The sequence below is a fragment of the Scyliorhinus canicula genome, chromosome 4 (genome assembly GCF_902713615.1).
Source record: "Scyliorhinus canicula chromosome 4, sScyCan1.1, whole genome shotgun sequence".
Taxonomy (NCBI): Eukaryota; Metazoa; Chordata; class Chondrichthyes; order Carcharhiniformes; family Scyliorhinidae; genus Scyliorhinus; species Scyliorhinus canicula.
This window is the reverse complement of record NC_052149.1, coordinates 72,951,004-72,963,143: the sequence shown is the minus strand read 5'-3', so window position 1 is coordinate 72,963,143 and position 12,140 is coordinate 72,951,004. Positions and strand designations below refer to the sequence as shown.

At 49.1% G+C, this 12,140-nt stretch overlaps 1 protein-coding gene across 7 annotated transcripts in view; it reads left to right on the top strand.

Moving 5' to 3' along the window:
• Positions 1–12,140, top strand: part of pde4ba (phosphodiesterase 4B, cAMP-specific a) — a 1,084,249-nt gene that overhangs the window by 784,014 nt on the left and 288,095 nt on the right. The gene's annotated exons all lie outside the window — the stretch shown is intronic.

Here is a 12,140-nt window from a genome sequence, read left to right as displayed (position 1 = left end):
GATCACTGAGACCGCACAGGTGGAGGGAGGTGAGGGGGGGGGGGGGGGGGGGGGGGGGGGGGGTGGAAGAGTGGGGCGGCACCATCTGGAGAGTGGTGCATTGTTGCACACTGTGAAATATTAAAAACCCTTCACCACAACCAGTATGATGCTCTTTTAGCTTTCTTCCAGAATGCAGGTCGACCTCCGAACCCTTGGTCCATCTACCCAGGAATGCACCCACCAAGCCGGCCCCCACCCCAACCGCCCCCCCAAGCACACCGCGTGCAGGTGATGGGTGTGAGCATGCACACAGCAGACAGACAGAGGTCAGACTATGGCATAAGCAGAGCACAAACACTCAGCTCTCTGCGGGTTCTCATCATCTCCCCTCATAAGTGAGCCGCTGAGAATGCCGACACTGTCCCAGCACCCTGGATCGATGTAACACAGACCATAGGGAGGGTGGGAAATGTTGGAGGGGGGTGAGTGGTCGGAGGAGGGGTAGGATAGCAATGACGGACCAGGCCACGTTCTATGTGAAGCAGACAAATATGAGGGCCTCCATGGTCCTCCAGGCTTGCGGGACTCTCGCCGTGGCTACCTGTCCTGCAGTCTCTGGTTGGCCCTTCAATTCATCTTCGGGATATCCTCCAGCCCCTGCTGGTCCAGTGCCTCCTCATCATCCTTGTCCTCCTCTGCCTCCTCAATGGAGGTTGCCTCATATTCCTCAACCCCCACCTCCAGACATCGCCTGCTGCTGTGCCAGGTTGTGCAGACCACCACAAAGCGGACGACCCTCAAGGGAACCACCAGAGCAGTCAAGGCATCGTAACTGCATTTTGTTCAGTCCGATGCACCAGTCAATGGCAGCCCGTGTGGCTACATGAGCCTCATTGTATTGGGTCTCCGCATCGGTCTCCGGTCTCCATACTGCCATCATAAGCCAGGTCCTCAGCGGTATCCCTTATCCCCCAAAAGATAACCGGCCATTCTGGGGTGATCCTCGAAGAGGCCCGGGATGTCTGACTGCCCCAGGATGTAGCTGTTGTGCATATTCCCTGGGAAGCGTGCACACACCTACATGATCTGCATGTGGTGGTTGTGCACGAGCTGGATGTTTAGGGAGTGGAATCCCTTCATGTTAATGTATAGCTACCCAGTTGGCCTGGTGCATGCAAGGCAACATGTGTGCAATCTATCATCCCCTGGATGTGTCATCCTGGGGATGGTGGAGAATACTGCTGCCTGGGCATCTTGTTGGGCGTGGTCCATGTCAAAGTTGATATAGTTTTTTGCCCGGGCAAACAGAGAATCCATGGCCTACCAGCTGCACGAGCCAGTTATGCGGGGTTCGAAATACCATCTATTCCATTCAATCTCTGTAGGAAATTGGGAGAGGGCGTTAGACTGGCAAAGAGCGGTGGCTCCGACCCCGGGACCCTCAATTCACCCATTGATCTCTCCCCCACACCCTGTCCATGCATTCCCAGCCGCAGCAGGTGCCCCCCCCCCCCCCCCCCCCCCCGCTCACTTGACCCCAGATCCTGTACCCTGACACCCATATACAATGTTACCTGGTGCTGGTCCCTTCCCCGTTGCATTCACTCGCCCTGCATCCGTGGACATGTCCCTGGTGCTGGGGCCCATCACCTGGTGTTCAGATCTCGTCTGCTGCATGTGTGGTGTTCCCTCCCACAGTATTCAGGCACAGTTTCCAGGAATCACAATCTGATTGGGATGCTAGGCAATGACTCCCACATGCGCCATGGCCCGCCCACTCACAGGAATCCACTTTGGATGTGTGAAGTGCTCACTTAACCATGATAGTCAGTTCAGCAATTGCCTTCAGACACATAGCCAGAGGCCTCAGCAGTTTTTGGGGTTATGGGTGGTCGGTGGGGCAGACAGGCAGGGACAAGGTTTGCCTCCCCAGTTGACCACCTCCTTGCGTCCTCGCCCGTAACTCCGATCACCCCCACCCATGGTGGCCTACTTCAGCCAAGGGTGCTCCCCCCTCCCCGAGTGCACGCCCCCCTCCTCACCCTCCTCTGAGCACTGAGGCGGCAAGCCCATGCTATCGGGCTCATGCCTGTGAGCAAAGATGGCTACTCACCTCCTCGGCTCCCCACAGAAGCCCTTCCGGCAGATTCACGTTTTTAATAAAGAATATTAATCAGCGCCATTGTGACCACTTGCAGGGTAGACCGCTGGATTACAGGAGGCCGTTGGATCTGTGGTGGTTTCCGTTAATTGTGCGGAAATAGGGCAGAAGTGCTGATTATTGGTTTCACGCCAGACTATGGCGAGATTCTGATATCGCCTGAGAGAGGGGGGGGGGGGGGGGGGGGGGGGCGGTTTGGCACCCAACGCAGTTCTCGTTTTTGGCCTCTCCCGCTATTCACCGGCCTTGTCTCGTTCTTGTTCGAGTGAAATGAGGCCAGAGAATTTTGCCCTCAGTAAACATAGTTTCATGAGGTGCTTACTTGTACTGGCATCCAAATCCACTGGTGCTGGCTGCTGTCTAGTGTTTTTCCCAAACAGACGGGTGGCACAGTGGTTAGCACTGCCGCCTCAGAGCGCCAGGGATCTTGGGTTCAATTTTGCTTCAGGTGACTGTGTGGAGTTTGCAATTTCATCCCATGTCTGTGTGGGTTTCTTCTGGGTGCTCCGGTTTCCTCCTACAATCCATAAATATGCAGATTAGGTGGATGCTAAATTGCTCCTGAGTCCAAATGGTTAAGGTGGGGTTACGGGGATAGGGTGGAGACATAGACTTAAGTAGGGGTGCTCTTTCCAAGGGCCGGTGCAGACCCGATGGCCGAATGGCCTCCTTCTGCACTGTAAATTCTATGATTCTATGATTTATATGTAAGCTTTGGCAGTACCTGCTGCTAATGGAAAATTTCACTTATTGGCCATGTATATATTTAAATTGCAGTCATCCTTCTGTATGATTGTAATTTGCCAATGTACAGTTTTGGATAGAGAAGGGAAAAAGTACTCAGAAAATCAACTGTGATTACCGACAGGTTATTTCGCACAGAAATCCATTCACATTCTACCCTGTTTGTCCCCATCGACCATCCACATTTTCATTCAGTTGTCACCAGATCCAGTTCAAGAGCAAGAGCATTAATTGATTAAATCATCCCGGCTATCCTGAGGATACCGAGGCTAATTATGCTGCCTCTACCATGGACTTGACTGAAATCAGCTAATTTCAATGCAAGTTGGGGATTGAACCTGGGTCCCTGCTTTGCACTGAAATAATGTGCTGACCAACAGAACCATGTGAAAAGTAGTCAAAAGAGTCCGCTGTACAATTTCTGGGGTTGGTTTTCAACTAAACAGATGTTAATTACTCACAGCCAGAAATAAATCTGTTCTAATTTTATTTATTGCCATTGCTGTTTCCATTGCTGCCAGTAAGCTCCACGTCAGAAAGTTTGAATGTCTCCATGGTCATATTTTGTGCCAGGAACACAAACAGTATTAGCAATGGAGAAGAGCTGGAAGTAAAGTCCAGCTGGATTCAAAGAACACATCATATTTTCTTTTGCAATTTCAAAGCTTGCTCAAATGCTATTTTTATATTACCCTGGGCTGGCATTCTAATCATTGCAGGGGTGACAGCATCCAAATCATCCAATGATGTGCAGGATAGGTGGATTGGCCACGCTAAAACTGTCCCTTCGTATCCAAAGGTGCGCTGGTTAGGTGGGGCTGCGGGGATCGGGCGGGGGAGTATGCCTAGATAGGGTGCTTTTTCACAAAGTCATGCAGACTTGATTGGCCGAATGGCCTCCTTCTGCACTGTTGGAATTTTATGGATTCTAAGAGCAATATCACAACTGGCATTCTGGTGCAACATATGCCATGAGAAATCAGGGGACTGGCAACATGAGAATTCAACACAACACTAGCCTATATTCGTAAGAGCATGATGATGTTTGGCGCTCGATTCTCAGGCCTTGTTGTGCTCTCACTTGTGAAAAATGAGGCCGGTGAATAGTGGGAGAGACTGAAAATGGGCAAACAGTTTGTGATGTAACCGGCCTGGAAGTGAAATCAAGATCCCGCCGTAGCATAGCGAGAAACCAATTATCAGTACTTAAGCCTGATTTCTATACAATTAACGGGAGTGACCGCGTATCCAACAGCCTCCCATGATTCATCGGCCTCCCCAGCAAGTGGTCACAGTGGCACCAAATGGTACTCGTTTTGAAAAACGTGAACCTGCTGGAAGGGCTTCTGCAGGGAACCGAGGAGGTGAGTAGCCATCTTTGCTCACTGGCAAAGAGCCCGGTGGCGCTAGCTTGCCACCCCAGTGCTCGGCGGAGAACCCTCAACTGGGGGTGGGGGCATAGGCCGCAGGGGTAGGTCGTCATGTGAATCGGGGGAGGGGGGAAGTGCTGGGAGGTGGGGGGAGGCAAACGTGTGCAACACCACCATGCCAACCCCTGGATCGTGTGTACCCATTCCAGGGGCAACCACAGCCACTGCCCGTCTGCCCCACCAACCACCCATAATCCCCACCGACTGCCGAGGCCCCTTGCCGTGCAACTGAAGGCTATTGCTAATAGGGAATTGGAAATCATGGTCAAGTGAGCACTTCACACAACCCAAGTGGATTCTCATGGGGTGGATCCTCTGATTCCATCTTCTTTTCTTTCTGACTTTAGTGGCATCCTTCTTGCTGCTGGACTCCGTCATGGGGCTTAGTTGCTTGTGGTGCTTTTGACATGGCAACTGCTTTTGGATCATCTGTTGTGCAGGCTGACTCTGGCTCTTCTGCCACGATAGTTGATTCCAGAGCCTTAGCTTGATCGAAGGATTTTGGTGGATCCATGATTCCAGACACACACTTATCTGCATTCCCATCACCCGGTAAAACATCCAGTGTCGGCATACTTTTGAATGATTGCGCAGTTGCAGTCAAGTCTGCAACTTCAGGGACACTCTGCAAACCCTTGCACTTTGATGTCTTGGCTGGATCAAAGTCCTCATTAGGGTTCTTGGCCTCGTCGTCCACCTGGCTGTGGCACGCATGAGTCGGGACCCGGGAAAAGCGCGCAAAACGGCCACTCTCCTCGATGCTCAAGCCTTGCATTTTTTCAATGGCCTGCACCCGTTCTGCCTTGTGGGTGGCCAGTTTTGCAGTTTTCGCCGTCCTGATGTGGGAGTAACGATTCTTGGCATGCTCCTGGACCACGCACGTCTCAATAGCGATGGAGAGAGTTAGCTGTTTTATTTTGAGGAGCTGCTGCCGCAGGGAATCGGAGTGGACCCCGAAAACGATCTGATCCCGGATCATGGAATCAGCTGCGAGCCGTAATTACATGACTGCGCTAGAATGCGGAGATGGTTCAAGAAGGACTGAAAAGATTCATCCTTACCCTGAAGTCTCTGTTGGAAGATGTACCTTTCAAAGCTCTCATTCACCTCAATGTCGCAGTGGCTGTCGAATTTTAGCAGGACCATTTTAAACTTTGTCTTGTCTTCGCCATCGGCAAACGTAAGCGAGTTGTAGATATGGATGGCGTGATCCCCCGCGGTCGAGAGAAATAGCGCGATCTTCCTTCCATCTAATACTACCTCGAGGTCGGAGGCCTCGATATACAGGAGGAACTTTTGCTTGAAGATCTTCCAATTGGAAGCGAGGTTGCCGGAGATGCGGAGGAGACTGGATGTTGTCCATGTCGCTGGATGGCCGCTTTCTGATCGTTGCAGAGTTACTCGAGATAGGTTCAGCAGGATTAATAGCACTCTGGTACCATGATTTGTTAGGCGGGTTGGTTTGACGTTGGCTGCAACTGGATGCAGGGAAGCTAGAAACAAACATCTAACACTGGAGATGATCCAACACGGTTTTGTTTAAACTAAGAACGGCTGTACGTGTTCAGCTGTGGGTTGACACTCTACTAATCCTACTGATGACCTCTAACTGGCTCGACCAGACTTACTAGCTACCACATGGCAATAATGTCCACTGACTTGTGCACTCTGACTGTCTCAGTGTCTGGGTCCCGAAAAGAGCTGGAGTCTTAATGCCCTGTGAGCTTTATAGTGGTGGTGTCTTGTCTGGTGATTGGTTGTTCTGTGTTGTGTGTTCATTGGTCATCCTATGTGTCAATCACTGCCTGTCTGCATCTCATTATATACATGAGTGGATATTATGACACTCAACATTAGGCATTGCTTCTTCATTTTTGTTTGAGCCCCAATTGGTATCTTATCCTCACTTGATATGATGACATATGGTTCGCCTTTTGTTGGAGAGGCAATTAGTGGCTCATCCTCTTCGGATATAATGGTATATACTTCATCCTTCATTGTAGAACTGCACGCAAATGCATCCATCTGCTATTCTAACACATCTTTTGGTCGAGTGGCCTCGACTGTAGGGGAGTCCGCTGCAGGAACTGTTTTGTGTGCATGAGATGATTCACCGTTGCCTCTGGAATACGTTTTTGCAGAATGGGGATTGTTTTGTTTTGCTCTTGACGTGGCATAAGCTGCTTCCTTGATGTGCACTCTGACAAAGGAAGGTTCAGACTTGGAGATAGCTTTAACACATTTATTTAACGGTTAACAATTCTCCTACTTGGATTTGACTCTCCTATTAACCCTGCTATAGCTACTCAGACTGACGAACCAGTCTGCGACAATCCACGTGGTGGGTATGCTGTGTTTCAATTCAACACTGTGTGCACACTGAGTGTCTCCACTGGAAAGAGAAAGATCATGTGTGCTGTGTCCTTTTATATGGGTTGGTGTAATGCCCTCCTGTGGTTGTGTCACCTCTGTGTGTATCGTGAATGCCCATTGGTCGTGTCCTATCTTACTGACCTATTGGTTGAATGTCTGTGTGTCATGTCTCTGGTGCTCCCTCTAGTGTCTATCTAGTCTATGTGTATTTACATTAACCGCTTGTGTACTTACAGTGATGCATATCACCACAGGGATTATATCTTCAACCATCAGTCTGTTTGGAGCTGAGCTCTCATCTGATGTACCTGCTACTGCAATCTCACTTTCAGCCTCTGCACATGCCATCTTAGGGCTTTCTCACTCATCGTTGTCCGGCGCAGACTGGACACGTCTTATGATCTCCTCGCCATTCCTGCCAAACAACCTGAATAGCGTTTCATAGTCGTCCTCTTCTGGCTCATCATCAGAGTCTACACTTTCCTCATCGTAATCATGGTCGTCGTAATTATCATTGTCATAATCATCATCGGGGTCATCATCATCGACAGTGGCTTCTCCTGTAAAGTATGACATTGCACGTGGAATTATGTGTTCACGCAAGAAGTGACCAATTTTAAAGTCAGCAGCGAGTATATTGCAGAATTTTCAACCAACACTCCATGTTCTGTACGGGAGTAGGAACTTCAGGAGGACTGAAGAAATTGAAGAAAGAGTCATTCGGTAACTTTTTCGTAACTGTTTTGCCAGTGCCCCGACCTGTATTCTTCTGCTTTGTTTTAATGGCTTTCAGTGTGATGTTTTTTTCCTTTCTTCCAGTCGATCTGGCATTCTTTGCATCCTGTGATTTCTGGTTCATCAAAGAATAAAAAGACTTAACACGTCAGGCTGTGACTCCATCTGGTACGCTTTTGTGACTACCTCATTTGTGAAATACTCATCTGGCTTGAACTTAACCTCCAGAGTGAAGCTCATTGGCTGTTCAGGCTCTGAAAATGTTATGTTCACATCTTGTAGATGCTTTAATATAGGCTCATCGTGCTCCTGTATCATGCCACTGGGCAAAGTCACATTTTTGAAGACTGTTAACCAGAATCCTGGAATTCCCTTTGGCTCCTCCATCTCTTCATCTGGTTTATCTTCCTCCACTTTAACTTTCGCTTCTATCCCATCAGATAATTGTGCCATTATATCTTGTTGCCAGTCACAATAATCCTCTATCGCAGCACTGCCTGGAATGTATAGCCGCTCAACTAGATTCAGTTCTCACACCCGTCCGCTCCTATGATAGACTCGCGTTCCGTGTCCACAATGGAAAATGGTATGATGTGACTTCTGTTATGTACCCATGCTTTGAGTTCACATCCACCCAGCATCGCAAACTCATTCCCATTGTCGTCCTTCAGTAGTATTGTTTGATCGATGACTTTTGGTTCAGCCCATTCAAATAGGACAAGCTGAGAACATTGGCCCTCATTCCTGTGTCGAGCTTGCATTTGATCAATGTGTCATTCAGCATCCCTGGAATTGTCGATCTGTCTTTGATTGTGTCATCATCGCCAGGACTATTGTCACAACTGGTCAGTAAGACTTCTTCACTCTGCATATTCAAACACACCGTGTCCTTGGTCGAGATCAGATCAACGAAGAAACAGCATTTCAAGGGACATCTTATCAACTGCATTGAGTGATCCTGTTAGGTCCACTGTTGGACGCAAGAAGCATTGCTTTGCAAAATTATTTGTGTGGCCACACTTGGAACATACTTTCCCAAATGCTGGGCATTGCCGTAGCAATGTCGATTGCCAAATCACTGGCATAAGATGGCAGACCTGATCGGCCACTTAAGATGGCGGACCCGGTCGGCCAGTCAAAATGGCCACCGCACAGAGACCACGTTTTTTTATTCAACTGCATCACAGTGCTGATGGTGCTGGCGTGTTCTTCCAGATTAGCGCCAAAATGTTTCAGTTTGAGCGTACTGACCTGCTGTGCAGCTAGCACACTTGCATGGCAGATCTTGATAGCGTTTTCTAATTCCAGGTTTAATAATCTCTCACGTACTTTATCACTCGATATCCCAAACACTATCTGGTCACAGATCATCGACAACTTTAAAGTAGTAAAATTGCACGACTGCGCCTTCAACCACATGTCAGTTACAAAGCAAACAAAAGATTTGCCTGCTTTTTGGGTACGTGTACAAAATAGGCAGCGTTCAAATGTTTTGTTTCTCTTCGGAGAGAAATGCCGTTCAATGTACTTTATTACTTTATCAAAGCTCTTGCTGTCCTCTTCACTCCAATGCAAAGGTGATCTATGTTTCTATTGCTTGAGGACCTGCTACCGTGAGCAGCAACACAATATGCCTCTCGTCAAGCTGTGCCTGCAGGCCAAGAGCTGCAATACAGAGCCTATTTGCTGCTTGAAAACACGGCAATTTTCATCCACATTACTGAGAATTGAAGCTGGTGGGGTGCCTTTAGACCTTCCATCTCTAACTTCACAGTCTTTCCGTGCGTTGAGTTCCAGGTGGTCATAATTCACCAGGTCGGCGGAAGAGTTTTCTCTTTCCCTTCTTCAGCCTATTTCGTCCCGTCTTGTTATCTTTAATTGTTCTGTACTCCTGGTACTACGTTGTGTTCTGTGTTATAACCATGATAATGATGTACACAGAACATCAAGTTGTTTAACTAGAAAGATGATTTATTAACAGACACACGGAAAGATAACTAAAAAACTGTAAGACAGACGGTGGCTACTAAATGAAGTCAATGAATTCTCCTGGAGCTACTCTAAGTGCAACTATCTCTTGTACGTCTTACTGTGAACTGGCGGATGTCCCGAGTCACATGATAGATCTCTAACACCATCAGTTGGTTTGAGTTCGCATCGCTAACTGTATACAGAACTGTGCACATGCATATCACCACATCAAGCTCATTCAGTGCGTACCTAGGATAGTTTAATCACACCTGGGGCGGGATTCTCCCCTACCTGGTGGGGCGGGGGGTCCCGGCGTAGGGGAGTGGTGCCAACCACTCCGGCATCGGGCCTCCCCAAAGGTGCTGAATTCTCCACACCTTTGGGGGCTAGGCCCGCGCCAGAGAGGTTGGCACCACGCCGACTGGCGCCAAAACCGGCACCAGCGGCCTTTGACGCCCGGCGCCGGGGCTGGCCGAAAGGCCTTCGCCGGGTCGCGCATTCGCCAGTGGTGACGTCAGCGGCAGCTGCCACTGATGTCACCACCGGCGCATGCGCGCTGGGGGATTCTCTTCCGCCTCCGCCATGGTGAAGTCAGGGGGGGCGGCGGAAGAAAAAGAGTGCCCCCACAGCACTGGCCCGCCCGCCGATCGGTGGGCCCCAATCGCCCCGCACCCCCCCCCCCCCCAGGACCCCGGGGGCCCGCTTGCGCCGCCGATCCCGTCGCCACCAGAGGTGGTTCAAACCTCGGCGGCGGGAGAGGCCTCCCAGCGGTGGGACTTTGGACCATTGCGGGCCGGAGAATCGCCGCAGGGATCTCGCCGATCGCCGTGGGGTGATACCCGCCCCCGCCAATTCCCGGGTGGCAGAGAATTTCTGCCACGGCGGGGGTGGGATTTTCGGTGGCCCCGGGCGATTCTCCGACCCTGCGTGGGGTCGGAGAATTTCACCCCTGATTAGTGAAATTCAGATACTGGAAAACTGAAATAAAAACAGAAAATGCTGGAAGGACTCGGAAGCTCAGGTAGCATCTGTGGAGAGAGAAACCGAGTTAGCATTTCAGGTCAATCATCTTTCATCTAAATTTTAAAAAAATGTTATTCATAAAGATAGACCTAGAGTCCCAACATCACAGCATTAATGCATCCAACAGACTTTTAAACGATTCTACAGTATTCCTTAATTATCCTCCCAGAAGACATCAGCAACAATAACAATTTACATGTATATTGTGCCTTTAACAGATTAAAATATCAGGTGCATCACAGGACAATTATAAGAAACACTTGACATCAAACCACATAAGGCCTTTTTTAGACAAATCATTAAAAGCTTTTTAAAAATTTTCACGAGATGTGCACATCATTGGCCAGACTGCATTTATTGTCTATCCCTAATTGCCCTTGAGAACATGGTGGTGGGCTACTTATTAGTGCTTCCGTGGTGTGCTACATGGACAGCACAATGGTTAGCACTGCTGCCTCACAGCGCCAGGGACAAGGGTTCATTTCCGGCCTTGGGTAACTGTGTGGAGTTTGCACTTTCACCCCGTGTCTGGGGGGTTTTCCTCTGGGTGCTCCGGTTTCCTCCCACAGTCCAAAGAAGTGCAGGTTAGGTGGATTGGCCATGCTAAATTTCCCTTAGGGCGCAGGTTAGGTGGGGTTATGGTGATATGGTAGGGGAGTGAGCATAGAGGGTTGGTGCAGACTCGATGGGCCGAATGGTCTCCTTCTACACTGTAGGAATTCTATGGTTCTATGTACGCCACAGTGCTGTTAGGAAGGCAGTTCCAGTTTTTAAATCCAGCTATAATGAAGGAATGGTGATATAGTTCCATGTCAGGATGGTTGGCTTGGAAGTGAATTTTCAAGTGGTGACATTCCTATACATCTGCTGCCCTTGTCCTTCTAGGTGGTAGAGGTCACAAGTTTGAAAGGTGCTGTCAAATGAGTCTTGGTGAGTTGTTGCAGTGCATCTTGTCGATCAAAGTTTGAAGAGATAAGTTTTAAGGGCCATCTTACAGAAGGAAAGATAGAGAGGTTTACAGACTGAACCCTGGAGCTTAGGGCCTCAAAACCGGAAAGCATAGCCACTTTGAGATGAAGCTGTTAAAATCGGGGATGCTAAAGAGACCAGAATTAAAGGAACACCAATATCGCAGAGTACATTACAAAGATAGGGAGGACTAATACCATGATGTGATTTAAAAACAAGGACTAGCATTTTAATGCATGCATAATCAGGAGACTGTGTAAGTCAATGAGCATAGGGGTGATAGGTGAATGGGATTTGATACAAATAAGGACACTGACAGAAGAAGGCACAATGGTTAGCACTGTTGCTTCACAGCATCAGGATCCCAGGTTTAATTCTAACCTTGGGGGACTGTCTGTGTGGAGATTGCACATTCTCCCCGTGCCTGCGTGGTTTCCTCCAGTTGCTCCGGTTTCCTCCCACAGTCCAGAGATGTGCAGATTAGGTGAATTGGCCATGTTAAATTGCCCAAAGGTTAGGTGACGTTACGGGGCTAGGAGTTGGGGATTGGGTCTAGGTAGGGTGCTCTATTGGAGTAAGGGCAGGTGCAGAATCAATGGGCCGAATGGCCTCCTTCTGCACTGTCGGGATTCTCTGATTCTCTGATATTGATGTAATAATCCACAGTAAGTTCATTGATGGCAAGTGCCTTGCTCGGAAGTAAACGGACATTCTTGAGGACGGAGAGGAAGTGAGAAATTATCCACCAATAG